Source organism: Chelonia mydas, chromosome 10 (genome assembly GCF_015237465.2).
Source record: "Chelonia mydas isolate rCheMyd1 chromosome 10, rCheMyd1.pri.v2, whole genome shotgun sequence".
NCBI classification, from domain to species: domain Eukaryota; kingdom Metazoa; phylum Chordata; order Testudines; family Cheloniidae; genus Chelonia; species Chelonia mydas.
In genome coordinates, this window is record NC_051250.2 from 40,551,872 (window position 1) to 40,572,514 (window position 20,643).

Sequence of the window (20,643 nt, forward strand, 5' to 3'; positions counted from 1 at the left end):
AGCGCCATGTTCCCACTCCAGCTCCCACGCGGAAGCTCAGCCAGGTGACTCTGCATGCTGCCCCATCCGCAAGTGCCTCCCCAGCAGCTCCCCAATGGCCGCAGTTCCCAGCCAACGGGAGCTGCTTGTGGTGGTGGCAGTGTGTGGAGGCCCCTGGCTGCCCCTACACATAGGAGCAATAGAGGGAACATGCCGCTGCTTCCGGGAGCTGTGCAGAGCGCCCCCCCCCAACCCCACTCCCCGACTGGAGCGCAGGAGTGGGGCAAGCCCCAGATCCCGCTCCCCAGCGGGAGCTCGAGGGCCAGATAAAATCGGTTGGCAGGCCGGATGTGGCCCACGAACCATAGTTTGCCCACCCCTAGTTTAGAATGAGGAGTTAGATAAGGTGGGTCAGTACACAGCACCCACCACAAAACAACTCAGAAGGAGTGCTCGGAGGGACAGAATGGCTGCATGACAATAGCACGTGTCCACAAGCAGAGCTAGTTCTGTTAAGAGGGGAATTAAGAGGGACCCAACCATGTCTTTTAGAAGTTACTGTAGACATTTAGCTGTCAACTGGACATCCCAGAGAGACAGAAAGGACTAGTGTATTCACATGTGTCCTGGTGCACAGCCAGAACCCTTCATCCTTCAATCCCAGCAGCAGTTGTTTGCCTTGTTGCCAAGTTGCATCCACCAGTTCTGTCCCTCCCTGACCCAGTGTCTGCAGTAACGAGAGACACATTAGCCAGACTACAGTTGAGTTCTCTTTATTGCAGAGCTGCTGTTACAGGACAGCTCAGGAATTGGGACGGCTGCATTTTTTGTACACAAGACAGAATCCCAGGGCAACTAAGGCCACAGCCAAGGCTGCTGCCACCACTGCTAGCCCACCATCAAGCTGGGCCCCTCTGCTGCACCTGTAGAGGAAAGAAGTTAGTTTAGAGCATGAGCCAGGAGCTTTCCACCCACTTCTCCCATCAGTTAATGGCCTCCATACCCTGCAATGACATCTTCAGTGCTGCCACTTGGCCTTCTGAGGGACCCCACAAGCCTTGAGCTGGGTCAAGGATGAACAGTGGTCCGACTGCAACATCAGCCTCAGATCCTGTTACTGAAGACCCATCTGGATAGAGATGAGGTGTGAATGAAGATTAGTAAAACACCCAGGTCTGAGTGGAATAACTTTATGGTGCTCATTTTCTTTAGGCCACTAGTCCTCAGCTCCTGGGAGAGCAGGGTTAATAAGAGTTTCTTTTATAGATGGAGGGGAAGGAGGTACAGAGACTGCATGACTCACCCAGGGTCAGATGGGGGCCTGATCCTGACTCCTAGCCTCTCCCCAAGTCCCAGTCCAGTCCTTCCTCTCAACCCTGGATTTGGGATGACTGCCGTTGACAGTCTGAATGGTACCATGTCAGCTGGAAGACATGGCCACCCCATTCAGTAAACACAGTGCATTAGACAGCTCACGATTCCTAGAAGGCATCTCTCTCTGGAAGCGCCTTCCTGGCCAGCTGTCCAGAGTGTTCACTCTCCTGGACTGTCCAAATTGTCCACAGTTCCCAGTCTCACAGCAGCTGCAGATGTTTCTGGCGCCTTCCACTGGAGACCAGCTGGAACAGAGCATGAGCTAGAGTGAGAATTGTTCTCTGGGTCCATTTCCCCCTTCTTTATGTTTTACTCCAGCTACTCACAAATTGCCGGCTTTGTAGAAGGAACAAGCCTTGTTCAAGGGATCTGGAGCTTGGTCAGCTGAGGTGACCTTCAAATGTCAGGTGATGTAGATCTGAAGAGGGAGTGAAAGCATGGGGATCATCCCAGAGGTTAGTTACAATAAATCTGTTTAGCCAGCATTACAGCTGTGCTAGTTGGTTTGGCCAGTGAACCAAAAAACTAAGTTAAAAAAATTTTGGATTGGGTCAAACAAAGCATTTCACTTGACCCAAAGTGAGTTGTTTCATTTGAAGTTTTTACTTTATAAAAACACTAAGATTTAAACAAAGTTGTTTTGAATAAAAGTTATTTTGAAAGTGTCAGAACCAAATGTTTTTATTTTATAGTTTTTGTTCACTGAATTATTTGTTAGCCCAAGTTCACATTTTCAGCAAAGAAGTCTTGGCTGAGAAAAAGTTTTGCCTTGCTCTGATCAGATTAGCAGACTCAGGAGAGGGATAAAGGCATCTCACCAAGTTGCTGGTGTCTCCTGCAAACCTGAACGCATCCACCATGAATTTCAGCATGTCCTGCCTGGGCCTGGGGGATATGAAGGCTGAGATGGGAAATCATCTGATTTCCCATCCAGCAGGCAGCTAGACACAAGAGTCATGGTCAATGAGGTGCTAACCAAGCATAGTTCCTTACCAGCTACATTAGTAAATATCCCCTAGAAGGGACGCCCCAGCTCTTACCCATTAAAGTCAATGACAGCATAGCTGGGAGAGGGGTCCCTTTCTGGGCTCAGGGTGGCCACACAGCTGTCCACAAAGAGCCTCAAAGCCACATGGTTCCCAGTGCTGACATCAGCTTGGATATGCATGACCTCCCCCAGCTGGAATCCATTGGAGGGGTCTTTCAGTGCTCCAGTCATCTGCAAGGCAAGTTCACCATGAAGAGTTTCAAAGGTACTGGGTGCTTTATGAGGCCCTGACTGTCCAAGGGACAGTATAAATCAGCTAGGGAAGGGCCTAGACACTAGTACAGGGATCTCAAACTCAAATGACCATGAGGGCCATATGAGGACGAGTACATTGGCCTGAGGGCCGCACCACTGACCACCCCCCCCCCCGCTGCCCTGGCCTCTCCCCCACTCCACCCCTTCTGTGAGGCCCTGCCCCTGCCCCGCCTCTTCCCACCCCTTCCCTGCCCCCATTCCAACCCCTTCCCAGCAGGGTAGAGCTGAAGGGAACCCATGTCAGCTTGATGGCTCTACTGCTCACATTGTCCTTCCTGGGAGAGGAGGAAACCTCAATTGCTGAACCTGCTCCTAGGACAGGGACTGGACGCAAGCGATAGGGACAGAGAATCTGTCAGAGTTCCCTCCCCACTCTGAACTCTAGGGTACAGATGTGGGGACCTGCATGAAAGACCCCCTAAGCTTATTTCTACCAGCTTAGGTTAAAACTTCCCAAGGCACAAATTCTTTGCCCTTGGAGGGTACCCTGCCACCACCAAGTAATTTAACAAAGAATCAGAGAAAGGACCACTTGGAGTTCCTATTCCCCCAAAATATCCCCCCAAGCCCGTACACCCCCTTTCCTGGGGAGGCTTGAGAATAATATCCTAACCAATTGATTACAAAGTAATCACAGACCCAAACCCCTGGGTCTTAGGACAATAGATAAATCAGTCAGGTTCTCAAAAGAAGGATTTTATTTTTAAAAAAAAGGTAAAAATCACCTGTGTAAAATCAGGATGGAAAATAACTTTACACGGTAACAAAAGATTCAAAAACACAGCAGAAGTTCCTCTAGGCTTAGTTTTCAAGTTACAAAAAACGGGAATAAACCTCCCTCCAGCAAAGGAAAAATTCACAAGCACAACAAAAGATAATCTAACACGCGTTGCCTGGCTTTTACTTACAATTTTTGTAATATGAGAGGCTTTTAGGATGGTTTTAGGAGAAGGAGTTTTCCTACCTGATGCTTCTCTGCTTCCCAAAAGAACACACCAAAACAAAGCCTTTCCCCATTGGTCCTTTTGGTCAGGTGCCAACCAGGTTATCTGAGCTTCTTAACCCCTTACAAGTAAGGAGGAATTCTAGGCTACCCTTAGCTGTATGGTTATGACAGCATCTCAGTCACTCACCTGGGATAAAAACAACAAGGAGTCCGGTGGCACCTTAAAGACTAACAGATTTATTTGAGCATAAGCTTTCATGGCTAAAAACCTCACTTCTTCAGATGCTGACATAAATATATTGACATATGAAGAGAAGGGAGTTACCTCACAAGTGGAGAGCCAGTGTTGACAGGGCCAATTTGATCAGAGTGGATGTAATCCACTCCCAGCAATAGATGAGGAGGTGTCAATTCCAGGAGACGCAAAGCTGTTTCTGTAATGAGCCAGCCACTCCCAGCCCCTATTGAAGCCCAAATTAATGGTGTTAAATTTGCAAATGAATTTTATTTAGTTCTGCTGTCTCTCTTTGAAGTCTGTTTCTGAAGTTTTTTGTTCAAGTGTAGCTACTTTCAAATCTGTTATAGAATGTCCAGGAAGATTGAAGTGTTCTCCCACTGGCTTTTGTTACCATTCCTGATGTCCGATTTGTGTTCATTTATTCTTTTACGTAGGGACTGTCTGGTTTGGCCAATGTACATGGCAGAGGGGCATTGCTGGCACATGATGGCATATATAACATTAGTAGACATGCAGGTGAATGAGCCTCTGATGGTGTGGCTGATGTGGTTGGGTCCTCTGATGGTGTCACTGGAGTAGATATAAAAAGAAAAGGAGTACTTGTGGCACCTTAGAGACTAACCAATTTATTTGAGCATAAGCTTTCGTGAGCTACAGCTACATTGGATGCATCTGATGAAGTGAGCTGTAGCTCACGAAAGCTTATGCTCAAATAAATTGGTTAGTCTCTAAGGTGCCACAAGTACTCCTTTTCTTTTTGCAAATACAGACTAACACGGCTGTTACTCTGAAACCTGTCATTAGAGTAGATATGGGGACAGAATAGGCAACGAGGTTTGCTACAGGGATTGGTTCCTGGGTTAGTGTTTCTGTGGTGTGGTGTGTAGTTGCTGGTGAGTATTTGCTTCAGGTTGGGGGGCTGTCTGTAAGCGAGGACTACCCTGTCTCCCAAGGTCTGTGAGAGTGAGGGATCATTTCCAGGATAGGTTGTAGATCGTTGATAACGTGCTAGAGAGGTTTTAGCTGGGGGCTGTACATGATGGCCAGTGGTGTTCTATTATTTTCCTTGTGGGGCCTGTCCTGTAGTAGGTGATTTCTGGGTACCCATCTCTGTTTCCTCACCTCCCTAGGTGGGTATTGTAGTTTTAAGAATGCTTGATAAAGATCTTGTAGGTGTTTGTCTCTGTCTGAGGTATTGGAGCAAATTCGGTTTTATCTTAGGGCTTGGCTGTAGACAATAGATTGTGTGATGTGTCTTGGATGGAAGCTGGAGGCATGTAGGTAAGTATAGCGGTCAGTAGGTTTCCGGTATTGGGTGGTGTTTATGTGACCATCACTTATTTGCACTGTAGTGTCCAAGAAGTGGATCTCTTGTGTGGACTGGTCCAGGCTGAGGTTGATGGTGGGATGGAAATTGTTGAAATCCAGGTGGAATTCTTCAAGAGCCTCCTTCCCATGGGTCCATATGATGAAGATGTCATCAATGTAGTGCAAGTAGAGGAGGGGCGCTAGGGGACAACAGCTGAGGAAGCGTTGCTCTAAGTCAGCCATAAAGATGTTGGCATACTGTGGGGCCATGTGGGTACCCATAGCAGTACCGCTGACTTGAAGGTATAAGTTGTCCCCAAATCTGAAATGATTGTGGTTGAGGACAAAGTCACAAAGCTCAGCCACCAGGTGTGCCTTGGCCTCATCAGGGATACTGTTCTTGACAGCCTGTAGTCCATCCTCGTGTGGAATATTGGTATAAAGATCTTCTACATCCATGGTGGCCAGGATGGTGTTTTCAGGAAGATCACCAATGCATTGTAGTTTCCTCAGGAAGTCGGTCGTGTCTCAAAGATAGGTAGGAGTGCTGGTAGCGTAGGGTCTGAGGAGAGAGTCCAAATAGCCAGATAATCCTGCTGTAAGAGTGCCGATGCCTGAGATGATGGGGCGTCCAGAATTTTCAGGTTTATGAATCTTGGGTAGCAGATAGAATACCCCTAGTCGGGGCGTGTCCGTGTAAATTTGTTCCCGTGCTGTAGCAGGGAGTTTCTTGACCAGATGGTGTAGTTTCTTTTGGTACTCCTCAGTGGGGTCAGAGGACAGTGGCCTGTAGAATGTGGTGTTGGAGAGTTGCCTGACAGCCTCTATTCATAATCCGACCTGTTCATTATGACTACAGCACCTCTTTTGTCAGCCCCTTTGATTATAATGTCTCAGAGTTGTTTCTGAAGCTGTGGATGGCATTGCGTTCTGTAAGGCTGAAGTTATGGGGCAAGTGATGCTGTTTGTTCACAATTTCAGACTGTGCATGTCTGTGGAAGCACTCTATGTAGAAATCCAGTCTGTCATTTCTACCATCAGGAGGAGTCCACACAGAATTCTTCTTCTTGTAGTGTTGATAGGAGGGTTCCTGTGGGTCAGTGCACTGTTCAGTGGTGTGTTGAAAATATTCCTTAAATTGGGGACGACGAAAGTAGGCTTCCAGATCACCGCAGAACTGTAGCATGTTCATGGGGGTGGTGGGGCAGAAAGAGAGTCCCCGAGATAGGACAGACTCTTCCACTGGGCTAAGTGTGTGGTTGGATAGATTAAAAATATTGTTAGGTGAGCTCAGGGTACCACTGTTGTAGGCCCCTGATACTTGTCACCTGGGATAGTGACACTCAATAGGGATTACAGCTGGACTCATTCTCAGGATTGTTGGGTTGCTGGCAGGGGTGGAGCTGTAGGACAGGTTTGTGCTGTAGACCAGGTAATCTGGGATCATCTGGGGAGAGGCAGACAGTGGGGCGGTTAATACCATGTTAACAGGATGAAGCTGGCAAGACTTCTACAGTTCAATAGAAGCAACATTCTTCCCCCTGCACCCACCCTCCCCATGGGCAGCACAGGAGACAGCCAAAGCTTGGCTCCATCACTGATTATTAGATCACAGAGCTTGGTAGTGGCCCTTCCCCTGTCAGCACCACCAAAGTGCAGAAGAAAGTTCTGTACTACTGGGACAGGACAACTGCATTCTGGTCCACAAGAGAGGCCCCAGGAGCAGCCTCTTCTCAACAGCACAGCCAAGCCCACCCCTTGGCCAAAGGTTACTAGCTCCCAGCAGTGTGCAGTTTGGGCATTGCAAAGCATGGGTTTCTCTCAGGGTGGCTTCACCCTAAGAGAGATTTCTTGTTAAATCTGGTCAGCCAAATATGCCTTTGGCTAACTGTAGTGACCTTTAATAAGATCAAGGCCCATCAAATTAAATATGGTTTACAAGCTGTCTCCAACCCCCTAGAGCTGGCAGCAGGGCCTAGTCTTTTATCTGTCACAAGGCAGAGCACCTAGGCCCCAAAGGTACAGGAGGTACAGTCAGAATGGTACCTCCAGTTCCTGAAGCCTAAAGCCCTACACCGTGCCTCACAGGGCTACAGGCACCAGACAGCAGCTGTGCTCTTAGCTCTGGAAGGACACTGGGCACCCTAGCCGTAATGGGAGACAAGCTCTGGGTGCCACAGCATCCCTACCATTTCTTGGAGTTACTTGACTAGCTTTTGAGAGTGACAGCTGTGAGACAGGCAATTCAGTTGACTAAGGGGCCCTATTGGCCTCTCAGTGAGGTTTCGCAAAAAGAAAAGGAGTACTTGTGGCACCTTAGAGACTAACCAATTTATCTGAGCATAAGCTTTCGTAAGCTACAGCTCACTTCATCGGATGCATACTGTGGAAAGTACAGAAGATCTCTTTATACACACAAACCATGAAAAAATGGGTGTTTACCACTACAAAAGGTTTTCTCTCCCCCCATCCCACTCTCCTGCTGGTAATAGCTTATCTAAAGTGATCACTCTCCTTACAATGTGTATGATAATCAAGGTGGGCCATTTCCAGCACAAATCCAGGGTTTAACAAGAACCTCAGCTGTGCAGAACACAATGCCGTCCACAGCCTCAAGAAACAACTCTGACATCATAATCAAAAATGCTGACAAAGGAGGTGCTGTTGTCATCATGAATAGGTCGGAATATGAACAAGAGGCTGCTCAGCAGCTCTCCAACACCACTTTCTACAAGCCATTAGCCTCTGATCTCACTGAGAGTTACCAAAAGAAACTACAGCATTTGCTCAAGCAACTCCCTGAAAAAGCACAAGATCAATTCCGCACAGACACACCCCTAGAATATCCCAGGTCGGGGTTCCATCTACTACCCAAGATCCATAAACCTGGAAATCCTGGGTGCCCCATCATCTCAGGCATTGGCACCCTGACAGCAGGATTGTCTGGCTATGTAGACTCCCTCCTCAGGCCCTACACTACCAGCACTCCCAGCTATCTTCGAGACACCACTGACTTCCTGAGGAAACTACAATCCATTAGCGATCTTCCTGATAACACCATCCTGGCCACTATGGATGTAGAAGCCCTCTACACCAACATTCCACACAAAGATGGACTACAAGCCATCAAGAACACTATCCCCGATAATGTCACGGCTAACCTGGTGGCTGAACTTTGTGACTTTGTCCTTACCCATAACTATTTTACATTTGGGGACAATGTATACCTTCAAATCAGCGGCACTGGTATGGGTACCCGCATGGCCCCACAGTATGCCAACATTTTTATGGCTGACTTAGAACAACGCTTCCTCAGCTCTCGTCCCCTAATGCCCCTACTCTACTTGCGCTATATTGATGACATCTTCATCATCTGGACCCATGGAAAAGAAGCACTTGAGGAATTCCACCATGATTTCAACAATTTCCATCCCACCATCAACCTCAGCCTGGTCCAGTCCACACAAGAGATCCACTTCCTGGACACTACAGTGCTAATACACGATGGTCACATAAACACCACCCTATACCGGAAACCTACTGACCGCTATTCCTACCTACATGCCTCCAGCTTTCACCCTGACCACACCACACGATCCATTGTCTACAGCCAAGCTCTGCGATACAACCTCATTTGCTCCAACCCCTCAGACAGAGACAAACACCTACAAGATCTCTATCAAGCATTCTTACAACTACAATACCCACCTGTGGAAGTGAAGAAACAGATTGATAGAGCCAGAAGAGTTCCCAGAAGTCACCTACTACAGGACAGGCCTAACAAAGAAAATAACAGAACGCCACTAGCCGTCACCTTCTGCCCCCAACTAAAACCCCTCCAACGCATTATTAAGGATCTACAACCTATCCTGAAGGATGACCTAACACTCTCACAAATCTTGGGAGACAGGCCAGTCCTTGCCTACAGACAGCCCCCCAACCTGAAGCAAATACTCACCAGCAACCACATACCACACAACAGAACCACTAACCCAGGAACCTATCCCTGCAACAAAGCCCGTTGCCAACTGTGCCCACATATCTATTCAGGGGACACCATCACAGGGCCTAATAACATCAGCCACACTATCAGAGGCTCGTTCACCTGCACATCCACCAATGTGATATATGCCATCATGTGTTAGCAATGTCCCTCTGCCATGTACATTGGTCAAACTGGACAGTCTCTACGTAAAAGTATAAATGGACACAAATCAGATGTCAAGAATTATAACATTCATAAACCAGTCGGAGAACACTTCAATCTCTCTGGTCACGCAATTACAGGCATGAAAGTTGCGATATTACAACAGAAAAACTTCAAAACCAGACTCCAGCGAGAGACTGTTGAATTGGAATTCATTTGCAAATTGGATACAATTAACTTAGGCTTGAATAGAGACTGGGAGTGGCTAAGTCATTATGCAAGGTAACCTATTTCCCCTTGTTTTTTTCCTACCCCCCCCCCCCGACGTTCTTGTTAAACCCTGGATTTGTGCTGGAAATGGCCCACTTTGATTATCATACACATTGTAAGGAGAGTGATCACTTTAGATAAGCTATTACCAGCAGGAGAGTGGGGTGGGGGGAGAGAAAACCTTTTGTAGTGGTAAACACCCATTTTTTCATGGTTTGTGTGTATAAAGAGATCTTCTGTACTTTCCACAGTATGCATCCGATGAAGTGAGCTGTAGCTTACGAAATCTTATGCTCAAATAAATTGGTTAGTCTCTAAGGTGCCACAAGTACTACTTTTCTTTTTGCGAATACAGACTAACATGGCTGTTACTCTGAAACCTGTCAGTGAGGTTTAGCAATCAAGCTTGTCTACAGCTAAGAAGGGAAAGCAGTGGACCTGTTATTCCTCGACTTCAGCAAAGCTTTTGACACGGTCACCCACAGTATTCTTGTCAGCAAGTTAAAGAACTATGGGCTGAATGGACTATAAGGTGGATAGAAAGCTGGCTAGATTGTCGGGCTCAACGGGTAGTGATCAATGGCTCCATGTCTAGTTGGCAGCCGGTGTCAAGTGGAGTGCCCCAGGGGTCGGTCCTGGGGCCGGTTTTGTTCAATATCTTCATAAATGATCTGGAGGATGGTGTGGATTGCACTCTCAGCAAATTTGCGGATGATACTAAACTGGGAGGAGTGGTAGATACGCTGGAGGGCAGGGATAGGATACAGAGGGACCTAGACAAATTGGAGGATTGGGCCAAAAGAAACCTGATGAGGTTCAATAAGGATAAGTGCAGGATCCTGCACTTAGGACGGAAGAACCCAATGCACCGCTACAGACTAGGGACCGAATGGCTAGGCAGCAGTTCTGCAGAGAAGGACCTAGGGGTTACAGCGGACGAGAAGCTGGATATGAGTCAGCAGTGCGCCCTTGTTGCCAAGAAGGCCAATGGCATTTTGGGATGTATAAGTAGGGACATAGAGAGCAGATCGAGGGACGTGATCGTTCCCCTCTATTCGACATTGGTGAGGCCTCATCTGGAGTACTGTGTCCAGTTTTGGGCCCCACACTACAAGAAGGATGTGGATAAATTGGAGAGAGTCCAGCGAAGGGCAACAAAAATGATTAGGGGTCTGGAACACATGACTTATGAGGAGAGGCTGAGGGAACTAGGAATGTTTAGTCTACGGAAGAGAAGAATGAGGGGGGATTTGATAGCTGCTTTCAACTACCTGAGAGGTGGTTCCAGAGAGGATGGTTCTAGACTATTCTCAGTGGTAGAAGAGGACAGGACAAGGAGTAATGGTCTCAAGTTGCAGTGGGGGAGGTTTAGGTTGGATATTAGGAAAAACTTTTTCACTAGGAGGGTGGTGAAACACTGGAATGCGTTACCTAGGGAGGTGGTAGAATCTCCTTCCTTGGAAGTTTTTAAGGTCAGGCTTGACAAAGCCCTGGCTGGGATGATTTGATTGGGGATTGGTCCTGCTTTGAGCAGGGGGTTGGACTAGATGACCTCCTGAGGTCCCTTCCAACCCTGATATTCTATGATTCTATGATTCAACAGGATAGAAATGAGATATTTCATTGGTTCCAGAGAAAGACATTTTCTGGAATTCTCGTTGTGGGAAATTTCCTTGTGTTCCAGCTTAGAACAGAGGTTGGAAGTTTCAGAGTTCCCCACGTAATGGAAGTTCTAGTTCCTGACCTCCTCTAGTGATACTTCCCAGGCACTACCCACTCTCCCATGTCCCAGGACTGTGGCAATGGACAGATGCCATCACGACCTGTGCCTGAACACCCTGACAGAGCAGTGCAACACCATGATGCATCTCTACAATGACTGCACTGGGAGTGCACTGGGACGTGTTGGGGCCCCATACTGCACGGGATGCACAGGAGTCCCTCAATAAGCTGTACTCTTCCTGGGCAGAGGGTGCTTCCCAGATGTAGCCAGACAGATGGTCCTTGGAGCTGCTCCTCCAGCAGGCAAAGGACTCTTGGCAGCAGCTCTTGCCACTCTCCACCCCCACATGTTCCCACAGGTGGCGCAGCAGCTGCCTCTGCTGAGGATCTTAGGCCAGTCTCAGACCCAGACTTTTGAATTTTTGCACCATTGGCCAGGGACACTGGAACAATTTGTATAGTGCGAGGGAGGGGCTGAGAGCCACTGAACCAAATAAACCCCAGCACCCCTAGTTCCAGCATCTATGGCCCTGGCCACATTTGGCCAGTGACTCTAACAGAGACCAGACAAAATGGCAGCAGCTCAGAGGGACTAGCACCGCATCTACCAGCTGTTTGAGCCTCATTAAGGCCAGACTTTGTGCAGAGCTCAGCTCCTGTTCAGGTACCTAGAGGAAGGCCAGGTCCCCAGGAGTACTTAGCACCCAACATGCTGCACTCATGTGCAAGGTCTGGCCCGGTTAGGGGCACTGCTGTCTCTTGGGATCCCCAGCCCTGATTAGATGTAGGTAGAGCCTAGAGAACAGGACACATTTATCCATCTCACAAGTTTGCTATTGGGGGGACAAGTCTCAGCCTGTACCTCACTTGGGAGTGGAGATAATATACCTGCTTTAATACCGGAGCTGTGCCTTGGTCACTTAAGCCACATGGTATTGGGTCCAATACCCCATAGCATAATTTAATTTACATGCCGGACTTCCAGCCAAGACAGGGTTGTGTCCCTCACAGAGTGACAGCTCAGGCTGAAGTCTGCTTTCCATCATAATTTGTATGATTAAGACTGTTTGCAGAGAGAGAATAACCAGCATTGTAAACAGTCCAAATGAAACACTACCGGGGGCTAGTTAATGTACTTGCAAATAATCTCTCCATTTGACCAGCTCTAATCACAACCAAAGTTACGATGCTCCATCCCAGATGTACATCTCTGAGCTCTTGTCTGATGCTAAAAGGAGACTGGGGAGGGGAAAGAGATTCTGTACCCATTTGGGGCATCTTACTTGCAAGGTGCTGCCACATTCATGGAGCCCAGCTGCAAAGGTCACCATGTTTTCGGCAGCATTAAGGGACGTGTACCAGCAGGCAACTGGGCCAAGGCTCAGGTCAGCAGCTTTGGTCAGTTGCCTCATCCCAAATAGACCCCTGTGCACAGTGATCACCCTTTGAGCTTCCTCACACTGCACCGTGACAGGCTGCAGTGGGGACACAGCCCTGAGCTGGGAAGCATCAGCCCAAGACCAAAGGTAGGGCTGGGCAAGAGAGGGCACATGGGCTTGTCTGAGTGGGGGCTCAGCCCTGGGGGTGGGTCTCCAGTGGCTGAGTCACTCCTAGAGAATTCCCAGGGATTGTAACAGGCCACCCTACTGACTGCCCAGCATAGGAGAGCAAAGCCCAGATTGTGCCCCATCCTGCCTGCCTGCAGCAAACCCAGCCTGGAGGGAAACTGCTGCTCTGGGGCCCTTTATCCCTGACCAAAAGCCAGCTCCCAGCTGCCCCAGGTAATTAACACCCTCCCCTAGGCTGCAGGCAGCCGGGGCCCAATCACAGCCACTGCCCTGCCCCTGGGGCAGGGAAATAATGAATGGGGATTCGTGCCTCCTGGCAGTCAGTGCCCTCCAGCCTTTGGGAAGTTCCTGGTGCTGTTCAGAAAACTGATCATAGAATCATAGAATAACAGAGTTGGAAGGGACCTCTGGAGGCCATCTAGTCCAAACCCCTGCCCAGAGCAGGACCAATCCCAACTAAATCATCCCAGCCAGGGCTTTGTCAAGCCTGACCTTAAAAACTTCTAAGGAAGGGGATTCCACCACCTCCCTAGGTAACGCATTCCAGTGTTTCACCACCTTCCTAGTGAAAAAGTTTTTCCTAATATCCAACCTAAACCTCCCCCACTGCAACTTGAGACCATTACTCCTTGTCCTGTCATCTGCTATCACTGAGAATAGTCTAGATCCACCCTCTTTGGATCCACCTTTCAGGTAGTTGAAAGCAGCTATCAAATCCCCCCTCATTCTTCTCTTCTGTAGACTAAACAATCCCAGTTCCCTCAGCCTCTCCTCATAACTCATGTGTTCCAGTCCCCTAATCATTTTTGTTGCCCTTCACTGGACTCTCTCCAATTTTTCCACATCCTTCTTGTAGTGTGGGGCCCAAAACTGGACACAGTACTCCAGATGAGGCCTCACCAATGTCGAATAGAGGGGAACGATCACGTCCCTCAATCTGCTGGCAATTCCCCTACTTATACACCCCAAAATGCCATTGGCCTTCTTGGCAACAAGGGCACACTGTTGACTCATATCCAGCTTTTCGACCACTGTCACCTGTAGGTCCTTCTCTGCAGAACTGCTGCCTAGCCATTCGGTCCCTAGTCTGTAGCGGTGCATTGGATTCTTCCATCCTAAGTGCAGGACTCTGCACTTGTCCTTGTTGAACCTCATCAGATTTCTTTTGGCTCAATCCTCCAATTTGTCTAGGTCCCTCTGTATCCTATCCCTACCCTCCAGCGTATCTACCACTCTTCCCAGTTTAGTGTCATCTGCAAATTTGCTGAGGGTGCAATCCACACCATCCTCCAGATCATTAATGAAGATATTGAACAAAACCAGCCCCAGGACCGACCCTTGGGGCACTCCGCTAGATACCGCCTGCCAACTAGACATGGAGCCATTGATCACTACCCGTTGAGCCCGACAATCTAGCCAACTTTCTACCGACCTTGTAGTGCATCCATCCAGCCCATACTTCTTTAACTTGCTGACAAGAATACTGTGGGAGACCGTGTCAAAAGCTTTGCTAAAGTCGAGGAATAACAGGTCCACTGCTTTCCCTTCATCCACAGAACCAGTTATCTCATCATAGAAGGCTATTAGATTAGTCAGGCATGACTTTCCCTTGGTGAATCCATGCTGACTGTTCCTGATCACTTTCCTCTCCTCTAAGTGCTTCAGAATTGTTTCCTTGAGGACCTGCTCCACGATTTTTCCAGGGCCTGAGGTGAGGCTGACCGGCCTATAGTTCCCAGGATCATCCTTCTTCCCTTTTTTAAAGATGGGCACTACATTAGCCTTTTTCCAGTCTTCTGGGACTTCCCCTGATCGCCATGAGTTTTCAAAGATAATGGCCAATGGCTCTGCAATCACATCCGCCAATTCCTTTAGCACTCTTAGATGCAACGCATCCGGCCCCATGGACTTGTGCACGTCCAGTTTTTCTAAATAATCCCGAACCACTTCTTCCTTCACAGAGGGCTGGCCACCTCCTCCCCATGCTGTGCTGGCCAGTGCAGTAGTCTGGGAGCTGACCTTGTTCGTGAAGACAGAGGCAAAAAAAGCATTGAGTACGTTAGCTTTTTCCACATCCTCTGTCACTAGGTTGCCTCCCTCATTTAGTAAGGGGCCCACTTTCCTTGGCTTTCTTCTTATTGCCAACATACCTGAAGAAACCCTTTTTGTTACTCTTAACATCCCTCGCTAGCTGCAACTCCAGGTGTGATTTAGCTTTCCTGATTCCATTCCTACATGCCCAAGCAATATTTATATACTCATCCCTGGTCATTTGTCCAATCTTCCACTTCTTGTAAGAGACTTTGATGGTTCAAAGTCTCTAATTTACGCTGTTGGGGCAGAGACCATATTTTTGTTCTGAGTCTGTCTTTACAGTGCCTCACCCAATGGGTGCCCAGTGCTCCCAGATGCTAATAAATAATCATTGGATGACATGTCTCAGTTGGGGTTAATTCATACAGCTGCTGAATCCCACAGGAGCAAGGCATATTACATAGTGGCACATCCATTGCTTGGCTAACAACTGTACCTTTGATGGGTAACGTGATTAAGCTATCATCGTAATCAGAGTTTCATTGGACTCATTTTACTCCTGTGCCTTTTCTGGAAGCTCACAGATTGAAAGATGGTTGTAATAATTATACTCAGCACTTTTCATCAGCAGATCTCAAAGCACTTTACAAAGGAGGGCAGTATCATTGTCCCCATTTTATAGGTGCGGAAACTGAGGCACAGGACTTTCCCAAGGTAGACCAGCAAAGCAGCAGTAGAGCCCTGGCTCTACTTGAACCCAGGTCTCTTGAGGCCCCATTCACTATGCTCTCTACTACCCTGCTTCTCCACTGCGCATACACCCAACAGGCTAGACTAGCCGGGGGCTACAGGCCAAGATTGAGGTGCATGGGCTGAGCTGTGTGTGGGAGTCCAGAAATGGACTAGCAGGGAATGCTGTGGGTCACGAGTGAAGGGCATTGCAGAACAATCAGGGAGACAGATCTAGAAGAGCTGCAGGTCTCTCCTCCCCCATATTTCCATGCTGGTGTTGGTAAATTGTATAGCTAATTGCTGGACCACTCTTCAGCTGATTATGAAATATACTCAAGAGACCAAATAACCAATGTCAATCAGGTTTAGTGCTAAAAGTCAACACTAGTATAGTACAGGAAAAAAGGTTTCGTACAATACTCAGTTCTGGGGTGCCATTTCATGCAGCATTGGTGAATTTGAGTTACAAAGAAGGCTTGCTTCCAAAGCCACACCCCTAAAGCTCTCCTTTCTGTACCCGGCACGCTTATCAGTAACAAGGCAGCAGCTGAGCTAGAGGTAACCAATCATCTTTCTGCCTTGTTTTTCCAGTACCATGGTGTACCCTTATCTCTCTGTTCTGAACACATCCATTCCAGGTACCGGAGGCACTGCCTAGCCTTGTACCAGGGGAGAACACTCATATAGCATGTCCTTTTCTTTGGGACAGTCCAGTCCTGATTCTGATGGAGTCCAAAAGCTTACTTTGGCAAATGCAAGGTGTTATAGAACTTAAGCATCAATGAACAGGATCATAGAAAGACATAGGCCAATTCAGGCCACATAATGCTAGAAATATATATACACTATAACGTTATATTGATATTGTGTGCTGAATGTATATGAATATATGTGGTGTGAATAATACATATTGATAATGTGAGATAGATAAGATAGATAGAGGAGGTGTATGGGGATAGAGAGATTAGATGATTAGATATTAGCCCAGCATGTATTAATCAGCACTGGAAATTACAGTACCATGTAGGCTAGAACTCCAGTTTATTCTCAGTCTCTCCCCACAGTGGGTGCGTTCTACATGCCCAGCCACGTGATTTGCACTATGTAGGGTCCTTAGTTACAGATGTCCCTGCCACTCATCTTTAAGTGTAAGCAGTGTCAGGATGAGCTCCACCCTGACATCTGGTGGTGAGGTGTGGCAAGTTGTGGAAAATAAACTTCAGGGGCCGATCTCATTTGCATAGGCACACCCACCCCGCCTAGACTGAGGCCATAGCTGCCCTAATGGTCACTTTGGCTGCTGTGGGATCCCCAGTGTCTCTGTTATTGGGGCAGGAAGAATAAATTGTTATTACCCTGATTATGGGAACTGTGCTTGGAACTTGGAACTGTGCTTGGAACTGTGCTTGTACTTGGCCTTTTGTTATGATGGAGGGACTCACCATCAACTAAGTAGCACTCGCTAGGCAAGGGTCATGGGTTCCAAAACTGTGTGAATGGAGAGAGACTTGAGACAGGTATTAGTACCTGGTGGTGTGGGCCCCTTTGTGAGGGCCTGAAGCACCAATTGCACCTCTGTCTCTCTCCACTGTGGAATGTCAGAGCTAATTTTGGGTCTATTAAGAGTCTTGTTACAGGTACTGTGCTGCATTCACTTTGGCCTTATGGTGTACCAGCACTAAGGCCCCCACTACTATGAGCTGAAATCACTGAGCACTGTGTCAAGTAGTGGGGAGCCGGAAGATCTAGAGTGCAGTGGTGCTGTTCGTGGGACGGCGAGCGGAGCAGAGCTGTTCGTGGGACGGCGAGCTGTGCATAGCGGAGCCGTTCGTGAGACGGCGAGCGGAGCAGAGCTGTTCGTGGGACGGCGAGCTGTGCAGAGCGGAGCCGGTCGTGGTGGAGCGGAGCCGTTCGTGAGACAGCGGCGTGTTCGTGAGACGGCGGGCGGAGCAGAGCTGTTCGTGAGATGGCGAGCTGTGCAGAGCGGAGCCGGTCGTGGTGGAGCGGAGCCGTTCGTGAGACAGTGGCGTGTTCGTGAGACGGCGAGCTGAGCAGAGCTGTTCGTGAGACGGCGAGCTGTGCAGAGCGGAGCCGGTCGTGGTGGAGCAGAGCCGTTCGTGAGATAGCGGCGTGTTCGTGAGACGGCGAGCTGTGCAGAGCGGAGCCGGTCGTGGTGGAGCGGAGCCGTTCGTGAGAAGCGGTGTGTTCGTGAGACGGCGAGCTGAGCTGAGCTGTTCGTGAGACGGCGAGCTGTGCAGAGCGGAGCTGGTCGTGGTGGAGCAGAGCCGTTCGTGAGACAGCGTAGCAGAGCAGAGCCCTGTGGGGCAGTCAGCTTCAGGACACGTAAGGTACCCCTTACCTCTTTCCCCCCCACACAGGCACATTTTAGCCAGACTGGGGAGTAACACTCTGCAGATGAACTTTTGAACTCTGGGGCTGGACTTTTTGGATTTTGGGTGATTTGAGGATTGCTGGACTCAAGAGACATTTGGGTTGTGGGACTCAAGAACCCAAGGGAAAGGATGTGGCCCAATTTTCTGGGGTGGGTCTTTGCTCATGGTTTGGTTAATGAACACTAGTTGTGGTGTTTCCCCAACATAATGCCACATTGTTTCTCTTTGTTATTAAAAGGCTTTTTGCTACACTCAGACTATGTGCTTGCGAGAGGGGAAGTATTGTCTCTTGGAGGCGGCCAGCGGGGGTGGTATATATTTGTCCCAGGTCACTGGGTGGGGGCTCGAGCCGGTTTGCATTGTGTTATTGGAATGGATCCCCTAGATATTGAACCCGGCCCTGCTGCCAACTCTGATGGGCAGAAGGGTTACATAAGCAATCCAGTGTGTACCCAGGTGGGTCAGCCTCGATGCCTATCCTTCTCTCTTTGCACCCTGTGGCCAAAGAAGTCCTTGGCATGGTTTCAGGGTTGAGGAGGCCTTCTGCTCACCCTGGCCCAATAATTTTGAGGGGACATGTTTGATCCCTTTGAATCTGGGGGGTGTTTGGGGCTGGATCCGTCCTCCTCACCAGCTTCCAGTGGAGTATTATCACAGTTGATTATCTGGATTGCCTGGACCAGCGCCTAGATTCACAGATGCACCTTGGTGTTGCAATGCCTAACTCCCTGGCACCTCACCACCCCAGGGAATTCACAGCCCGAGTTAGGCACCTAAGGAAGGAAGCCTCCGCAGCCAGCAAGCTGAGTGGGAGAGCCACCCAGGCCAGCCAGGAGTGAAATGCAGATGGGCTCTGGGCCCCGATCTACCAGGTATTTAGGCACCTCTCTCCCACTGATCTAGGCCATAGGCACCTGACTGACAGGCCCAAGGGAGGAACCTGTCTCCGCTCAGGATTCTCAGCAAGGAGCCCTCTCCTGGAGTTAGATGCCCAACCAAGGTCAACCCCTTCTCATAGAAAGCCAGAGGAAGGGACCTCACCCATCATAGCCAACAGCACAGTAGTTAGGGCAGGCACTGCCCCGGGCTATGGAGCCCCTGCTCAAATCCCTGCATTTCCCGAGCTGGAGCAGGGACTAGAACTCCCACTTGCCAGGTGGGCACGCTGACCACCAGCCTATTCTGGGGGTCTCCCCATGCTCTTCTGCTAAAGCTGTTCCACTTTGTATTAAATAATCCTTAATTGGACCAGCAAAAGAGAGCAATTGTCCCTGAAGCCCAGTGATCACCTGGGCTCACCAGCAACTGGAAAAACCAAGTCCCTGCTCTAAGTCCGGCAGAGTCTCCCACCTCCTGGGTGAGTGCGCTGCCCACTGCGTATTCTAGGGTGCACACAGCCATGACGGCTTCACACCCTGCTCACCCCAGCAATTCTGTTGCAGGCAAGGACACTCAGTGCACACAGCTGGTAAACTGGGGGCACCTCATATGAGAATCCCACTGGGACTTTTGCTTGAACAAAGGCTCCAGGAAGCTCAAGACTTGGGCAGCTCTGCCAGGGCCCCCCGGGGGATTGAGGCTTCAGCTGCTGAAAGGTTTTGAGAATGTCCGTGGCCCCTGAAGGTTGGAATCAGGCACCTAAGGGCAGCTGGGCTCCTAATCTGGCCTAGGACCCCAATGAGCAGTTCTGTGCAGAGAGATTCTGGCCTGAGGCACTTCCTCCAGCTCTCTCCTCCCAATGGCCTCTTCCTCTCCTGTCACTCTGCATGGCAACTGGGGGGTTGCTGGTGGGCAAGAGGAGGGGAAAGAGGAGCTGGAAGCTCCTTGTAACCTTGATGGTGATAAATGCCTAAAAACCCATTGCAGGAGCTCCTTGTATGGGGTGGGAGCGTCTCCAGCCACCAAGCCAGCAATAAAACGGCATCTGGCTAGTGCTCTGAGGTCATGGTGAGCCACCCCATGGCGGGCGACCTGCACCCTCAGTCTAGCAAGCTGGGGAACATTGCACGATAGGCAGGCTGGCGGAACGAATGGCATTTGAGTAGCAGCATGATAAACCATCCTGGCAGCCTCCCCTCCACCTGCTCGTTGAGCATGGACACACAGGGAAAGGCGGTGTGGCTGGCGCAGGCTGGCAGAAGGGCAACAGGCGCAGTTGGGCCTGTCTGTCAGGGGCACATGTGAGGTAAGGAATGGGGGCTGTAGAGAGTGCAGACATGGAAGCAGAGTGCTTGTGCATTGCCAGAAGCATCGTGAGCTCCAATTCCAGGGCAAAAGGTGGGCTGACCTCCCTGGTGAGTAGCACTCATCTGACATGTGGCCTCAGTGCCCACAGGGGCTGCAGTAAGTGTAAACATGGGGCTAGAGATGGGGCAGCAGATCCTTCTGGCTCTGTCTGCTGCCTGGGGTGTAGACAGAGCATTCCAGTTCAAACCCAAGGGGCAGGAGGGAGAGCCTTACACTGCTGCAGTGCTTCCATCTACAGCCAGGCATTGAAGTGTGACTCATCTGGAAAGGTGTTGGGCATGTGTAGGGCAAAGAAGGGCAGGGCTAGTGGGGCTGGGAGTCAGGGCATGGCAGTTCTATGCCCAGCTCTGCTACTGAGCTGTTGCAACTGTGGACAAGCCCC

General features: G+C 49.4%; 1 pseudogene; it reads right to left on the bottom strand.

Moving 5' to 3' along the window:
- Positions 1 to 1,324: 1,324 nt before the first annotated feature.
- Positions 1,325 to 19,415, bottom strand: LOC102946232 (annotated as a pseudogene).
- Between the last annotated feature and the right edge of the window lie 1,228 nt (positions 19,416 to 20,643).